Source organism: Dermacentor albipictus, chromosome 1 (assembly GCF_038994185.2).
Source record: "Dermacentor albipictus isolate Rhodes 1998 colony chromosome 1, USDA_Dalb.pri_finalv2, whole genome shotgun sequence".
Lineage (NCBI taxonomy): Eukaryota > Metazoa > Arthropoda > Arachnida > Ixodida > Ixodidae > Dermacentor > Dermacentor albipictus.
The window spans coordinates 276300523-276318961 of NC_091821.1; the positions used below are offsets into that span (position 1 = coordinate 276300523).

Below are 18439 nucleotides of genomic sequence, written 5' to 3' on the forward strand. Positions count from 1 at the left end.
GTTTCATGCCTTACAAGGCCTTTCTGATCTCATCTCTAGTTATAGGAGGAGTTTCTGTATACTGTTCATTATTGTTTCGAATAGAGTACTCCCGAGTCCTCGGGGTACTCTAAAGGTCAGTATAGAATTATATAGTTATTATTATATTTTATTATAATAAAATATATAGCTATTATTATACCTTCGAGACTGCTGATGATGTTACCCTGCTTATCTTTCAGTGCATACATCTTGGTTTGTCCTATGCCAAGTTTCCTTCTCACTGATTTCAGGCTGTGTCCATTTTTAACGGGTTCTTCAGTCTTTCTAACATTCTAATTTCTAATATCACTTATTTTCACTTTGTTGATCAGTTTTGACAGTTCCGTGAATTCTATCTTATTTCTTGAGTTGGACACTTTCATTCTTTGTTGTTTCTTTATTAGGTCTATTGTTACTTGGGAGAGCTTGCCAACTGGTTGCCTTGGTGCCTTGCCTCCCACTTCAATTGCTGCCTCTGAAGCAAGCCTAGTTATGGTTTCATTTATTAGCTCTGTGCCATCATCATCTCTCTGTTCTAAGGCTGCAGATTTGTTTGCAAGTACCAGCCTAAATTTGTCTGCTTTCACCCTTACTGCCTCTAAGTTGACCTGTTTTTTTTCTTGCCCAATTTAACTCTTTCTCTCTTCAAATTGAGGTGAATCCTAGCCCTCAATAACCTATGATCACTGCACTTTACCCTACCTATCACTTCTACATCCTGCACTATGCTGGGATCAGCAGAAAGTATGAAGTCAATTTCATTTCTTGTAACACCATTAGGGCTTTTCCAGGTCCATTTTCTGTTGCTACGTTTCCTGAAGAAAGCGTTCATTATTCTCAGCTTATTCCTTTCTGCAAATTCTACCAGTATCTCACCTCTAGCGTTTCTAGAACGCCTAAGTCAGTCAGTCAGGCCCAGTCAGTTTTATCACTGACTGGGCCTTAGGCGTTTGAAGTGTGTTACCTTGTGGATAGATTGGTTGGTAGTGAAGTGTAGACGGTACTTTTTATGTCTGGTTTTTTGTCCCCGTTGGCTTGGAAAAAAGACTATACTAGATTAATTTCCTCCTGTGCTGATCCACGTGTGGTTCTTGCTTGCTCATTCAATAATATGTGCCAGATAACATTCCTGAATGGTCAATAGATTGCTGTTTTTTACTTCTAAAGTTTTGTGCGTGACTCTGCATGAATAACCTACATAAGGCAGGCTTGTTGCGAAAATAAACTTAGTTGTGAGTGGCGCCGGTCCTGTCGTTTGTGTTCTTCTTCCTGAGTCCTGGTCTTCTGCGCCTTGCCTTTACTACTTCAAGCATGGACCAACTAGCCCAAGCAAGAGTTTTACTTGGTCATACGCAGATACACCATCGTTAAAAAAGGGGGGGGGAGGGGGGGGAGGGATTTGAGCATTTGACTACCGCAACCGAGCATAAGACATAGCTCAGTAAGATAATCCTGCAGGCGGCCAGGCTACCCTGTCGCCGATAGGTACGCCCAGAGGGCCTTACATGCATAAGAGATCTGTCAATTTGTCCGCCCTTTGCGGGTTTTTGCTGATCGGCATAGGTTGCACGACATAGTGTCAATCCTCGGTTGTCCTAGCCTCTTGTTTCCCACATCTTATGCATACACGCAGTCTTGAGCATGCCTAGGTACACTATATATTGACACGTGTACTTTTCTTTATCGGGTGACACGTTTCACCGCCTAACAAATGTTATCACACAGCCCAGGATGCGCTTGCATGTGTCGGAAGTTTCTGGAATGTTATCGATGGTTCCATCCACTGTCTGTTGTCGCCGAACCTTGTGTAATCTGATTTCATGTATGCGCAACGCGAATGGCGTAGAACTTTGTGGAAGGCATGCGGGTCCCAGCGATTACTCTGGAACATTCGACGACTGATCTATAAAAGCCGACGTGCTTGACCCGCTGATCAGATTTTCGATGATCGCCGAGTGTGTTCACCGCTACCGTCGTTCTTTGAGTGTAGCCTGTTTTTGAGGGCACAAGTTCGCCCAATTAAATGCTTGTTTCGTTAATCACAGTTTTGCTGCCTTCTTAACCGTCACTACCACGTGACAATATTTTTGCTGAATTTGAACAGCGCTTAACACTTGAGCGTAAAAATAAAAAAGGGAAAAGTTTTTTAGCGCTTACCGAGAGACCCAGAGTGTCGTATAATCCGCTCGTTGCGTTTGCTTGTCTCTTGTCGTCCGAAAAACTCGCGTTCCCGGTTGGCTATTCACAATGTTCATAATGCCTTCGAATACAAGGGCTGTTAATTCCATGTTAAAATTTCCTGGCCAAATTATTTTCAGGTTGTCGGTTTCGGCTAAGAAATCTAAGGCTATTTGCAGATTAAAAAGCGGTTCATCGCTGAGAAAAAAGGCAGAGTGAAGAGGTATATTTTCCCGATATGTAGAAGGGGAAATGCTTTTTCCTCTCTGTTTCTATTGCAAGGCACTAGATAAGAACATGGAGGACTGTCAGGCTATTGCGGCAGCTACTACAAGTCGTAGAATGCCCCGCAGTCAAGAGGTAGGGGTGAATACTGTGTGTCCTGTTCTTATTCGGCAAATAAGTACTTCCTTGTACCGCACTGTTTTCTCACTTATCCAATTCCCTAGTTTTGGTTTTGTAATGTGTAGCTTATTCAATGTTTGTGTATCCCACTCTCCTTGCCAATGACTCCTCAGTTTACGCCGTAAAAAAGACTTTAGGTCTGTGGCAGGTATGGGGGCACTAATATCTGTCACTAAAACTCACTGACGTAGCATTTTCGTCAGCAGCTATGTTGCCTTTTATACCTTTACGGCCTGGTACCCAGCATAAGACAATCGCTTGGTTGAACATATATGAATGAATGAATGAATGCTTTATTTAGACAATACATTGTCTGGGATTAGGGGCTAAAGGCAGATGCAACTGCCTGACAAAGGCCCCCCTACCCGTACATTGCTCAGGGGGTGGAACATCATGAAAATACAGTGCAACAATGTAGAAACAAGAAAAGGAACAAAATGTATGCAGCAAGCAATCAAGTATACAAAGAAGTAAGATTGTTACACTTTATACATAATATATCATTAGTAATGCGTGAGAACATGGAAATGTTTAAACGAGCAAATAATACTGATCAGTGTTACAAAACATTACATAGCAAATAGGAGAAAAAATGCAAAAAAAAAGACTAAAATAAAAATAAAAGTTATTGACACCGCAAGGACAGTTAAGTACCATTAGAAACTTAGCAAAACATAATTCCTAACCTTTTTCTTCAGACTGTGAGCAGATCTGCATTCCTGAATCATAATAGCGATTTCTGGATTATTATTTAGAAAATGAGGTACTAGGTAGGCGAGTGTCTGGGTACCATATTTGGTTCTAAACATAGGTGTTCTAAGTCTGTTATGCCTAAGGTGATATTGTGAGTTGTCGGATGACAAAACTGTGGACAGGGTATTTGGGTCATGCAGAATTTCCCTATGTGTATACATAGCAAGCCTTAGTTAGAATAGATGATCTATTGTGAGTATGTTTAGCTTGGAAAAGTATGGTGCAGTGTGGTCACTATATTGAAGGTTTTCTATGCAATGCACATCTCTTTTTTGTAGGATTATTAACCTATCTAAATTTTTCTTAGTAGTTGTACTCTAGATTAGTAGACAATAGTGTATATGTGAATGAACAAGGGCATAGTATAGCTGTAGTTTTAACCATTTTGGCACCAAGGTTCTGGTATTATACAATATAGAAATTGACCTGCACATATTTGCATGTACCTTGTTTACATGTGGTGTCCAGCTCAATTTTTCTTTAAAGAAGACACCTAGAAACTTATAAGTAAAAACCCGTTCGATAGCACAATTGTTAAATCTAATACAGGCACTACAGTCATCAGGCTTATTACGGCTTTTGAAAATAATATACTTAGTCTTTTTTACATTTAGTTGAAGTTGATTACAGTGCAACCAGTTTGATAGATTAGTTAACCATCTATTAGCTCCCTTTTCAAGTTCAAATAAGTGTTTACCTGTAAAAAAATACTTGTGTCGTCTGCATAGAGAACTATGTCAGGAGTTCACGGTATGTTCACAAGATCATTTATATGAAGAATAAAGAATAACGGTCGAAGGATAGAGCCTTACGGTATGCCATATTTTATCGGCTGTAATTGGCAACGGTAACCACTTAGACTAGTAAGTGGCACCCAGTCGAATAGATAACTGCATATCAGGTTTAATGCCAAACCTCTAACACCGTAGTGTGGGAGTTTGTGAAACAAAATGGGATGCTTAATAGAATTGAACGCCTTTTTAAAGCCTAGAAATAATCCAAGAATGTATTGCTTATTATCAATATTATTAACTAATTTTTCTTTAATATCTAAGAGCGTTGTTTCGGTTTATTTCTTTTCATGGAAGCCAAATTGCTGCTTGGCAAAGCCATTTGGTGGTTGCCAATAAACTTCATTATTCGTGATTTTAATGTATATTCTAACACTTTAGAAAATAATGGTAGCACAGATATAGGCCGATAGTTATTCAAGCCATTATGAGAGCCACCTTTGTGAATGACTACTACTCTGGCTATCTTCATGCCTTCAGGAAAAGTACCCGTGGCGAAAGCTTGATTGCAGATGTGCTGAAGTGGGCCACATAGTAATTGAGCAACATGTTTAATTGGGTCAGCCTTAATGCCATCATAGCCAGCGGCAGTATTTTTATTTAACGATTTCAGGTATGTAACTATTTCTAATTCACTACATGGAGTCAAGAAAATAGATTGCGAGCAGGAAGAAGAAATGTATTGTTCACAGTCATTTGTTGTATTATTTGTCTGACCTGCTCCACCAGAAGTTAGGAAATGATTATTGAATTTTTCCGCTAGGTCGGCTTCAGTGAACTCAACGCCATCAATGGTTGGTGTCGTAGGAAGGCTAGCCTTTGTTTTCCCTATGAGCAGGCTTGCCAAGTTCCAAGCTTTTCTGGGATTACAGCAGATCCCAGCAAATCTTGCCTGATAATATTGAATACGAGCTCTCTTCAAATCTGAGTTTATTTGTTGCCAACTTTTTTGTATTCATGTAATAGAGATACGTCTCTTAGTCTAATGAAGTTATGGTATAGTTTATCTCGTTCTCTAATTCTATTGTAAAGATCTCTGTTAATCCATGATTTCCTGGACTTACTGTGCCTTTTATAATATTGTAGTGGGAAGGCAGCATCATAGCAGTTCTTTACATGTTGTAGGAACAAATCATATGATACGTTAGGGTTTCGGTGGCTGTACACATCACTCCAGTCAATACTTTCAATACTAGCATGAAATGTCGACAAGGCATTGCTATTGAAGGAGCGATATGCAACAGGAGCATCGTTACCATCACTTTTTTTCTTCCTTTGTCGCAGGGAAAAAACAAAACACTGATAAATGATTGCTCAGATCAGTTGTTAGCACACCAGCATTGACGTCATTTCTATCATGGTTAGTTACAGTACATAGGTCTAGCAGAGTTTCACTTACAGTTAATATTCTGGTGGGTAATCCTATTAAGTTTGTGCACGAGAATGACTCAATGAGATCAAAAAATTGTCCGCTATGTGGGCTAAGTAATAGCAGATCAATATTAAGATAACCAACAAGGACAATAGGCAAATTTCTTAAGGACGCATATTAAAAAACCGTAGTTATAAATCCAAAAAATTCTTGAGTATCCCCTGATGGGGGGGGGGGGGGGCGATACACTGAGGCAATCAGAGATGTTACACAATGAACGGCAATAGATTCATAATGTGCGCAAACACAGCCAAATTCAGGAACCACCTCATATAAGATATCTTCTTTGATATATAGTGACACTCTACCACCCCTGCGATTTGGTCTATAGACACCTTCATGTTTGTATCCTTCGAAAAATACTACATCGAACGCACGTGAGTACCAGGTCTCAGTGAAGTCCAAAAAATGAAATGTATGATCTAAAGAATCAATCAGCACATTAGGTTATTTGTTTCTAAGACTGCGTATGTTTAAATGGAAAATCGACATTCTGTCCTACTTCCTAAAAGAGGGGCACTGCACAAGAGATTTGAAAGATTCAGCATCATGATATATGGCTTCATGTAAGATAGCCATAGCAGTAACACTAGCAATTGAAATAATGCAAAGGATAAAAGAAAAGAAGCCATTCAGCGAATCTTATCAAGGTCACTTTCACTGTTGATGCGCAGTGCTCGGTCGCCAGGCACCTTGCACACAAAAAACTTGTCATTTTTGTACCACGCGAACTGATAATGATACTTCTCAGCTTTTGCTTTCATTAGACAGGGAAGTTTCTTGTTCCGTGGCATCAGATTGTCAAGGAAACACACGCAAGAATTAGTGGTTTTTATTTCGGCTTTCTAAGCCATCCATTGATCACGTGTGACACGTGATGCGAAACGGACGAGCACAACAGGGACTTTGCCAGTTTTTGGTAGCAGTCTATGCACGCCTTCGACTTCAGAGCTAATAAATCCAGGAAAGGTGAGCTTAGTTGCTAAATTATTCAGCTTCCCGAGCAAATTTTCATTCTGGGTGACAGGTAAGCCATGGATTTCAATATTTTGTCATCTGCTGTATTGCTCTAGGGCATTGACTTGCTTTTGCAACTCAAGAACATTTATGCTGGTGTTAGATGTCCCGACGGAATCTGCCCTTTTTTTAAGAGCAGTTCTTTCAATTGATTGCTTTTGCATTTCGGCAAGCACTGAATCTTATTGATCAGACATATGCTGAACAGACAGCTCCAATTTGTCCACTATATTCTTCAATACCACTAGTGAATCTACCTTGCTTTGTATGTCAGGTATTTGGGCCAGCTTCTTATTAATTTCAATAAGTATTTTCTCGTAGGCCAATTTATGCTCGCCTGTGTGGCTCTTTTCACCACATCCCCAAGCGGAGCACAACAAGCTGTACAGCTCATTCAAAACGGAATTCTTATGTTTTCGTAAACTAAGTAGGGCTCTCACAACACCTAATGAGTCTGTGAAGACAACAGCCTTAGTGATATTTCTGAGCCTTATGTGTTTAATAGCCGAAAGTATAGTGTATGCTTCTGCTGTGAAGATACTGGTGTGTGGGTTTAGTGCCCCAGATGTTAAAAATGAGGGTCTGAGAGCTGCATAAGCAACACCAGCAGGAGACTTCGAAGCAACTTTGTAAAATTCATCACAGGAATACTTCTCTTTAAATTCAAGAAAACGTGATTGTATGTGAGCCTCAGGTGCTCGTTTCGATATTTCAAAGAAAGAGATATCACATTGGCTAGTTTTCCACTCTCAAGGCAGTGGAAGCTGAGTAGGAGCCATTAGGACATTCTCTAAGAAGGACCCCTGTTTTTTCTGAGAGTGCTTCTAACTGGAGGGACAGAGGAGGCCGGATACCTGGGCAGTTACGGAACAGCCTGGCCGTGGAGAAGTCGTGAATAATTGAATGACATGGATGATCCACAGCTGATTTTACCTTCAAGGCATACGAAAAACAAATATGTCCTTTGGTAGTATAGAGACCATTCATTAGTTTCGACCTAAAGACTTTGCACAGGACTAGCTCTAAAGGCACCTGTTGCAAGGCGGATGCCTAATTGGTGGATAGGATCTAGCATTTTCAGAGTACTAGGTCCAGCAGCATTATAGACTATGGCTCCATAGTCAAGGCATGTAAATATTAGACTTTTGTACAACTTTATCAGGCATCTCCTGTCGCTTCCCCAAGCTGTGCGTGACAATAGCTTCAGCAGATTTATAGTCTTGAGGCTACAACAACTTTGCCTTAACTTTGCATAACTTTGCCTTAACATACTTCAGGTGTGGCACAAAAGTTTGCTTACTGTCTAAAAGGATCCTTAAAGGTACACGTTAAAGAACCCCAAATGGTCCAAATTTCCAGAGTCCTCCACTACGGCGTGCCTTATAATTAGAAAGTGGTTTTGGCCCGTAAAACCCCATAATTTTTTTTTAAAAGGATCCCTAAAAATTTGTGGTCACGGCTCACACATAACCGTATTCCATTGAGATCTATTACGGGGTCCGACAGTATACCTCTCTTGTTAGAGAATAGGACGCACATACTTTTTTGAGAGTTTCATTTAAAACCATTTTCGTCTGCCCACTTAGACACCTTATTTATGCTAAGCTGTACCTGTCGCTCACAAATACTTAGATTACATGATTTGTAACCTACCTGGATGTCATCCACATATACAGAATAAAACATAGTGCGTGGTATGGCGGTCTGGATCGAATTCATTTTGACAATAAAAAGAGGGCAGCTCAGCACACCTCCTTGTGGGACACCAGACTCTTGTGTAAATGGACGAGACAGAACGTTACCAACTCTAACACAGAACGTGCAATTGGAGAGGTAACTATGAATCCTGTTCACAAGTTGCCTCGAACTCCCATTTCAGACAGATCACGGAGGATTCCAAAGCGCCAGGTTGTATCATATGCCTTCTCCATATCTATAACTACTGACAAGAAAAACTTTTTATGGACAAAGGTATCACGGATATTTGTCTCGATGCGAACACGGTGATCTGTTGTGGATCTACCCTCCCTGAAACCGCACTGTAAGGGATCGAGTACCTTGTTGCTTTCAAGAAAATGGATGAGGTGGCGGCTGATCATTTTCTCAAATAGTTTGCACAGACAACTTGTCAGAGCTTTAGGCCTATAAATGTTGGGTGAGGAAACTTCCTTGCCCTCTTTGAGAATAGGGATTACAATTGCTTCTTTCCAGGCAAACAGAACGTAGCCGGCAGAGAACATGAAGTTGAAGAGTGACAGTAGTGTTTTTTGTGTTTCGGGGTATGTCTGATCATCTAATACATTATTCTGTCACTTTCTGGAGCAGACTTGTTGCCGCAATTCAGTGAGGCCTGGAACTCAGCCATATTAAATGGAAGATTGTATACTTGATTAGATGTGCCTTTCCGACCCAAAGGCAGCTGTTCTACTAGTCGCTGGTATTTTAGGAATGTATCTATGTAATGAGATGTACTGGAAATATGCTCGAAATGCGCTCCTATACAATCTGCCTGGTCCTCAAGAGTGTTTCCTTGCATATTTACCAAAGGTCAAGGATAAGTTTCGTGGCCATTTATTTTGTTCACCCTGTTCCAGGCTTTTTGTTCATCTGTGTAGGAATTCAAGCTACTTATGTAGTTTTCCCAACTTACCTGTTTAGCGCGGCGACGTGTTCTTCTACCTTGCGATTTGATCACCTTGAAATTAATTAGGTTCTCTGTGGTTGGGGAGTTACGGAGGAGATTCTAAGCCTTGTTTTGCTTCTTCCAAGCTTCCTTGCACTCCTCATTCCACCATGGAATATGTCGTTTCAAGGGCGACCCATTTGTTCTGGGGATACATACCGATGCAGCATCAATAATGAATGCTGTTATGTATGCTACTGCATCATCTAGACTAAGTTCACAGATATCATTCCAGGGCAGCTGTGTTTAGTTTGCGAAACTTGTCGAGCCAGCTGAATCAACTTTCCATCGAGAAACATGGGCAGGACACTCACTTTACTTTTTAAGGTTTAGAACAATGAGGAAGTGATCACTTCCATAAGGGTTATTAATGACATCCCACTCTAGGTATGGCACAATTGTACTAGATGCTATGCTTAGGTCTATGGAAAAAATGTTTTGTGTGTAGAGCTGTAAAATGCTGGCTATTCCTTGTTGAGCAAGCAGGAACTTGAAGGGAATAGGATGTTTTCTATAAGCCGTCCTCTCGCATAACAGCGAGAGTCGCCCACAGTGTACCGTGCACGTTTAGATCATTGACAACTATGTAAGGGTGATGGAGCTCATCAATAAAGCTTTGAAATGTTGTGCTAGAGTGTTGATAACTTGGGGGGATGTATACAGACATGATGGTAACTAGTTTATTGAATAGCACTGCTTCGATAGCAACTGCCTCAAGAGGAGTTCAGAGTTGTAGTTGCCGACAAGCAACGCCTCTGTCGACTATTATTGCTACCCTGCCGGACGATGCAACAGCATCATCTTGGTCTTTCCGGAAAATAGCGTATTGCCTGAGAAAGTTTGTTTGCATAGATTTAAGATGTGTCTCCTGAACACACATCACCTTTGGATTGTATTTGTGTAAAAGTTCTATGATATTATCGAGGTTGTGGATCAGACCTCTCACGTTCCCGTGTAATATTTGTGCATCCATACTGTTTGTGTTTATGTGCTGTGTGTCAAGAGGAGCCAGTTGGCTTATGGAGCATGTTCAAGTCCCGTGATCCGGGTTTCATCTTTCTTGGAGCGGTCACCAGAAGCGCACCACTCCTGAGGCACTGAATACGCCACCTGGTTTGTGGTTGTGTCCATCGACTCCTGGGAGCCACTTGACTTCCACTCACTAGACAGGGTGTTTTCAAGGTGGGCCTTGCCTCGAAAAGCAGAACCTTGGAGGCCACCAACCCAGAGGTCGATGGGTTCTCCTTTAGAGACGGCGCAGCAGCACTCGCTGCTGCTGCCTGGGAGCTGGGGGCACTGCCGCTGCCACACTCTTTGTGGGCCGGGCTGATGCCCCAGTCTGCTACAGTGTTGGCCCCCTATGCGCCGCACCAGCATACCTTGCAGTATGGAGGAAAAAAATATGCTTTCGCGCTTCTTGAAAAGAAATGTTCTCCTTGATCTTGCGTGTAATTATTTCCTTTTCCCTCTTCTAAGAGAACATGACCGAGAGTATGCAGGGTGGTCAACCTCACAGTTTGCGCAGTGGCGTGCCTCAGTACAATTATCGGCAGGATGTTCGTGTGACATGCACTTGTGTGACATGCACGGCTCCGTCAGCTCCGAGAGCCATGACCAAATCGAGGACACTTAAAGCAGCAGCGCGGATTCGGAATGTACGGTCTAAGTTGGATTTTCATATAGCCTATTTCAATATATTCTGATAAAGTGTTTGTGCAGAATGTCAAAATTAGGTGTTTAGTGGGAATCTCTTTGTCATCCTGCCTGATCTTTATTCTTTGGACATTTGTAACATGCTGTTCCTACCAGCCTTCAGGCAGCTCGGTTTCACTCAAGTCCAGGAGATCTTGTTCAGATTCAACTCTGAGTGTACTGTTCAAATAACGATGCGGGTTTATCGAGAAGGGGGTACTATTAATTTCAACAAGTCCAGATAAATTCTCGTACTGTTTCTTGTCACTAACTTCGAGCAACAGATCACCACTGGCCATTTTCGTGACTTTGTAGCCGGGACCTAGTTTCTCAGTAATACACTTTGCGACAACAAATGGTGATAGAGTTCTTACAGTTTTATCAGGGTTTTCACAACTTCAGACATGGTACTTTGGGTAAATTTCTTTAGCCTGGCCAAAAAGTTTCAGGGAGTCATCGGTGTGCCCTCTCTTGGAAAGAGGGTGATCAGGGAGTCGAAAAAATGATGGAAAAGCCATCAAAATAAACATCACTTCAGTAGCTATGCCAGCTGCTCATCACCGAGCACAACAAGGGGACGCTACGAAGCCCAAAAGCAACGAAGAGGCCAGCTGTACATAGTCACTATAACCTAATATAAGATACACAAGGTTGGATAACCACACCAGGTTAACCCTTGCCACCTGGAAATCTGGAAGTAAGAAGTGAAGAGAAGACGGGAAAGATTGAAAGTGAGAGAGAAAGACGAAGATTGAAGGAAGGACAGGAAAAGGCGACTGCCAATTTCCTCCAGGTGGGTCAGTCTGGAGGTGCCGTCTATGTGAAGCAGAGGCCAAAGAGGTGTGTTGCCTCTGCTGGGGGGCCTTAAAGATCCTTGGAGGCTGGGACGAGAGCCAACAGTCACCAACGGCTACTGCAGCAGGGTGCGTTGGTGCGAGCAACACTTGCTCGTGCCAACTAGTATGTTTCCATTTCTGGGATCCTGGCCTGGAGTCGTGCCATCGAGTCTGCAGAGCTGCTGTTGTGACCAACGGCTGCTAGCGACGTACCTCTGAGACATTGTTGGCGCACATGTTATGGACAGCGCGTGGACATTTCTTCTGTGCGGGCACTGCCAGATGTACTACCTCTTGTTTGTGAGGCAAGCATTGATGTTAGACTGTGTGAAATGTTTCGGCGAAGTAAACAGTGATTTAAGGTTGGGGGGGCTGTGAGGATGCTCGACTGTCACGCATTCCCTGATGTTGTTTTCCCCACATGTCTCTTGTGTCTGCTGTAATCCGGCTTCTCCCCATAGCTATGAGCCGGCGGCGGTCGGTGTGGTTGCAGAACATTACGAAAGATGGCATGAGTGTTGCGCTGCTAGCGCCACTTAATGGCGGGGTTATTCAGGCACAACAGGGAGTAGGCTCTTCCTCTTTGGCTAGGGGTCGGCAAGCAGTGAGGACGTTTTGCGTGTGCGCTGATCCATGCTTCTGTGAGACCGTCTCACGAGGCCTCGGAGCAGGACACCGGAATGGATGAATACAATCGTTTGAATGTGCCACCGTCCGCATGAATGTATTATCGATATGCAGTTGCGGTAAGCTGGACCTCCTAGATTTGTCGCGCATCCATTGGCATGTTCTGTGGATAACAATTCAGCCAGCAGGCATTAGTGTATGAATGGTGCCCTTGTGATTGCTTGCACTACTGTGGCCGGTATCAGTGGTACAGTATCAGTGGCCCAAAGACCTTCCTCGAGAATTTCGGAAATAAACACCTATGTCAATAAGAAGAATGCAAGGAGCCACGTGGCAGAAGACAATGGAGCACAAGAGAAAATTGGTGACCTCAGAAGCCCTACCAGATTGAAGAGGTGCAGTCTCCATATATCTAGTTAAATCGTCTACTGCAGTGACAATCCAACGGTAACCAGAGGGTGTCAAAGGCAAGGGAAATCAATACCAACAAATTCAAAAGGTGCGTCCGAGCAAGGGAGAGGTTGTAGTAAACCAGCATAAGGGGATGCCGAGCGTTTGTGGTGTTGACATGACACACAAGAGGCAACGTATTTGACCGCCATTGTGGACAGGCCAGAAGCAGAGGGATTTGATACGGTCCTAGACCTTGTGGAAGCCTACGTGGCCAGCCAACAAGTCGTCTAAAGTGCTCCTAATTCTCGAAGGCGAAGGCAGCGAGGTAGGACTGGGACCCAACGGTTTACCTGTCGGGTGGTAAACGTAGCGGTGTAGCATACCATCTTGAAGGCGGAATTGTCGAAGCTGGCTTTGCAAGCAGCTGTTGGGTGGTTCGGTGAACCCACTAAGGCAATCCATGAGAGTTCAGCAGTAGGAGTCAGCCCACTGAAGCAAGACAAAATCAGAGCGTGACGAAAGTGTGAATGGTCCAGGGGCGTTAGCAAGAGCTCGTGCGAGGAAGGCGTTGTGCCAGAAAGACATGGTAGGAAAGGCGACGGCGCGTTACCGGAATAGAGCGAGAGTGGGCAGTGAGACAATGCGTCTGCATGTGATGACTTTTGCCAGACTTATACGTTATTGTAATATTGCTGCAGGTGGAGTATCCAGTGTACTAAGCATCCTGACATGTTTTTCATTGATGACAGCCAACACAAAGCATGGTCGTCAGTGATGATGGTGAAGTGGCGGGTGTAAAGGCATGGGCGAAATTTCTGAATCGACCAAAGAATAGCCAGACACTCTTGCTCTGCAATGGTGTAGTTCCGCTCAGCTAGAGAAATTATTTGGCTGGCATATGCTACAACCTGCTCTTTACAGGCTGCATTACGTTGCAGAAGTGCAGCTCCAATACCTTGTGCGCTTGCGTCAGTATGGAGTATTGTGGGGGCTCTGTCATCGAAGTGGCGAAGCACTGGTCCGGAAGTAAGGTGGAGCTTGAGAGCTTGAAAAGTCCATGTGAAAGTCCATGTGAAAGAGGTACCAGTAACCAGTAGCTTGTGTAAAGGAGCTGCTATTGCAGCGAAGCTGTGGATAAATAGACGAAAATAGGATGCCAAGCCGAGAAAACTACGTAAATATTTCTGCTGCTGTGGGCGAGGAAGCTGGAGAACAGCAGTAATCTTTCTGGGGCCTGGCTGGATGCTATCTTTTGAGACCGCGTTGCCCAACACTTTGATACTCTTACTTGGAAATGTGCACTTTTCTTGGGTTGATCTGGAGACCAGCATTTGCAAGGCACTTGAGAACTTCGTCTAATCGTTGAAGGTGTTGGTTGAAGTTACTAGAGAATACGACAATATCACCTAGATAACAGAGGTCGATATTCCGTTTTAGTCCACAAAGAACATTGTCTGTCATGTGTTCAAATGTGGCTGGAACATTACAAAGGCCAAAAGGCATCATGTTGAATTCATAAAGCCCGTCCGGTGCAGCGAATGCGGTCTTTTTTTTGTCAGTCTCGTTCACCCGAATTTGCCTATATCTTGACCGAAGATCAAGGCTGGAGAAGTACTCTGCCCCCTGTAGTGTGTCCAAAGCGTCGTCAATTCAAGGTATGGGATATACGTCCTTGCATGTGATCTTATTTAGTGCTTGATAATCAACGCAAAAACAAAAACGGAGCCGTCTTTTTTCTTCACCAGAACCACAGGAGAAGGCCAGGAGCTAGATGAAGGCCATATTATCTTTCGCGCAAGCATGTAAGCAACCTGTTGTTCAATGACCTTCCGTTCGGACAGCGATACACGATAGGGTCATCACATAATAGCAGAAACATTGGTTTCGATGCCGTGTGTGGCAACAGAAGTCTGGCTCAACACAGGGGAACAGCTATCGAAACAGGCTTTGTGCTTCGCCAAGACAGCCCGTAAGGCTTCGAACTGAGTGGCTGCTAGTTCAGAACCAATTACAGCTGGCGGAGGAAAAGAATCATCCTAACCTGAGATCGTGCTGGTGATGAAAGGCAAAGCGCGACGATAGGGATGGGCTGAGGGTTGGCGAGAGTTGCCACAGTCACCCCTTTGGGCGACATCACAGGATCTGGGGTTGTGTTGAAGGCAGACAGAGGAGAGCTGCCACGTGAAAACCGAACGAGACAAGCGGCAATAAATATTCTGCAAGAAATACAGTGGGCAGAAGGGGTGACTAGAGTGTCTTTGTTGGCAATCTGACTGGATGTTACGGCTACATAGTCTTCATGACCAGGATGCAGGATGTGGTCTACAGCAACAGCCAAATTCAAGCATGAAGGTTATTATGCAGTTTACTGTTCAGTGTCTGCTATCTTGTTCGATATTTCTGTTCTGTTCCAAATGCCCACTCCTGCTTAAAGCCTGGTAACAAGGCTGGCAGTACCTTTGTAAAATAAAAAATAAATAACGCTGAAGAGTCCGTAATAGGTGCAAGCACTCTATCCGTGATATGTACAACTTCCACTCGACATAAAATGATGACTGAAACAGCATGTAGGAAGTCCCAGCCCAAGATAAGTTCATGTATACACGTGGGAAGGACAAGCAACTCAATGTGGTGGCGAATGCTGTCAATGAAAACATGAGCAGTACACTGTCCGTCGAGGTGAACAAATACATTATTAGCACTGTGCAAAATAGGTCCAAAATTAGGCATTCTTACTCTCTGGAGTCACGAACACAGATCACTACGAAGAACAGACATGACAGCACCAGTATCAATGAGAGCTGACACGGGATCACCCTCAACAGTTGAATAAAGCATGTTGGGTGTGCGAACAGGAGGAATTTGTGATGACCAATAGGAAGCAGTTTTTCCTCCAAAAGCTGCAACAGTTAGTTTTCCGGGTGCTGGTCCGCAAGATGGGAAGTGGGGCGAAGCGGTGACATAGAGCACTGGTAGGGCAAAGGAGAACGTCTGGCCGAACGGGAACTGTGAGGTAGATTGAGAGCAGCTGGAGAAGACTGAGAACACTACTGAAGGAATGAGTATCGTCCGGGATCGTAGCTGTCAGGTCGGCGGGCATAGTCTCTCTCATACTCAGCGTATCCTCGGCTTTCATCCTGATGGCACCGGCAGCAGATGCGAGATATACAGCCGCATATACCGCAGTAAAAACTAACCGGATAAGGTGGATGCCACTGAGGGTAGGATGGCACAGGAAGCGCCCTGGTGTCCATCAAAGCCAAATGACCATATGTAACTTCATTAGGCACAGAGGTCATGGGAGGGGTTGGTAGCGAAGCAACATCCGCGTATGTGGGTGTTGGGTGCACTACTGGAGTAAGAGGCGTCGTGGGTGTCGTTGTGGGTGTCGTCATCGCTGTCAACTCTTCTTGCTTTACAACCTCACGGAAGCCGAAGGGAGGGGTTGGGACGCAGGCAGCAGGAGAACACTGCAGGTCTTGTACTTGAAGCTCTTCACGGATTATGGTACAGATGAGAGCACACCAATGAGATTAATGGGGAATCTCAGGATCGCTGCTGTCCTTTTGAAGACGAAGAGACTGCAGCTCATCTAGGAGCTGACAAGTGGAAGTGATGTCATCGACGGAACCTAGATTTTGCATAATTAAGGCGTTGAATGCAACAGAGCCAATGCCTTTTAATATGTGTCGAATGCGTTCAGCTTCCGCCGTGCGAGTGTTCGCACAGCGAAACAGAGCCAAGACATCCTCTATGTACGAAGTGTAAGACTCGTGCGGAAGTTGGAGGTGCATATCTAGCTTCTGTTTGGCGACTTCTGCACACCCAGACGAGAAAGCGAAGATTTGCTGCAGCTTGGTGGTACACAATGACCAATCCACGAGCTCGGATTCTTGGTTGAAATACCATGTCTTTGCAATGCCGGTCAAATAAAACGCCACGTGAATCAATTTCTGGGTGTTGGTCAACCGAATGCACGAACGTCATCACCGCAGAGTCCTGCAAAGATGGGGGTTGCACTGAGGGCTCGTCACAGTCCAAGAGGGCACCGCAGGTGCAGTAGTCGGTGTTGTAGGGTTAGAGGTGCCAGAAAAGCCAGGGTTCGAAGTGTCCGTTGTTGTAGGAGTAGCCGGATGCAGGCGGCGACCAGAACATAGCTCCAGGGAGGACGGTAATGTGAAGGGAGGTCGGGGTCATGACGCACCTCCCCCACTTATAAGGCTGAGACCAACCAAGCTGCCAAGCACATTTTATTCCAAAAAGGAAATCCACCAGCTCATGTGCGAAGAAGCAGAAGATCAGGGATGATGATGGCTATGTACATATGAAAACGATGAAGTATGTTAATAATGCTTACACTATGTTTGTCTCCACAACTTTTCCAATGATAGACACACCTTTCAAAGTCACGCGAAAAAGACTTGTGCATGTGCAGCACACACATTGATTTAGGGCGGTGCTGATGGGTGATGATATGTGCGACCTAACCAAAATGAACCTTAAAAAATGAGCGCCAACTGAAATTTAGTCACTCAAAACGATAACTCTGGCCAGTATCCATCAGGATATGTTGGTCATGTTAGGAAAGGATGCCCCCTTTTACAGCAAAGTAACGTAGACTGCCCTATTTATTCAAGAGCAGACGAGCATCGATGATGACCCACGTTGTGGCAGGCCAGCCGCAGTCAGGACGCAAGAAAATATTGTGAGCTGTGTGCAAAATCATGTGATGGCAGATTGTCTGCAGGAAGGTACATCTTTACCCAAGCACAAGCTTCTGCACAAACTTACTGCAAAGTGGGTTCCACCAACACTGTTCACTTCAGAGCAAAAACAGATGCAGTGCATAACATACGAAAATAAAATTAAGCTGTTCATGGCTGATTTTGTGAACTTATTGAGTGCACAATTTTATCCTGGCAGTCAGAACAATGGGAACTTGCTCCTTTCCAGCACCAAGAAAATCAAGTTAGTTCAGTCAGCAGACAAAGTGATGGCTATGGCTACCATCTTCTGAGATTCCAAGTGCCTCCTGCTCATGAATTTCCTCCAGAAGTAGCCGACCAGCCTGGAGGAATACTATACTGCTCGGCTTCACCGTCAGCCGGATGCCATCAAGGCTAAACAATGCTGTACATTCGGCAAAGAGGTCGTCCTCCATGAAGATAGCATAGCTTCACCAAAACTACTCTGGCGACAGCTGCCACTTTTTTCACCTTTTTTCTCAAAATGAAGAAGGATCTTTTTCAATATAACAATGACATCCTTCAGGCTGCGACCATCTTTTTTTCTCATCCTGCCCTCAGCACTGCAGAATCGCAAGTGCACTGAAAGTCAAGTCAATTGAAAAGCTGAAAAGTAACCCGTGGCTAGTGACATCAGCCACTTCTTTCTGGTTGACGATGAGAACTTTTGGAACAACTCTTGTACCAAAGTTCATTCACAGAACATACAAAAAACAAAAACAAAAACGCTATTTTAACGCAATACTTAGCAGTAGATAGGTTGTTTTAATTATTCCAGAGGCTCCATCTAGAGGCACACATATTTGTATTCCTCCATTTTTAAACAGATGATATAAAATGTCAAAACTTTGGGTGACAACTGAAAT

The 18439-nt window shown here is 43.8% G+C and overlaps 1 protein-coding gene across 4 annotated transcripts in view; it reads right to left on the bottom strand.

Annotated features, from left to right (window-relative positions):
- LOC135908778 (AP-5 complex subunit beta-1-like) overlaps positions 1-18439 on the bottom strand; it is a 209954-nt gene that overhangs the window by 170377 nt on the left and 21138 nt on the right. The window lies entirely within an intron of this gene.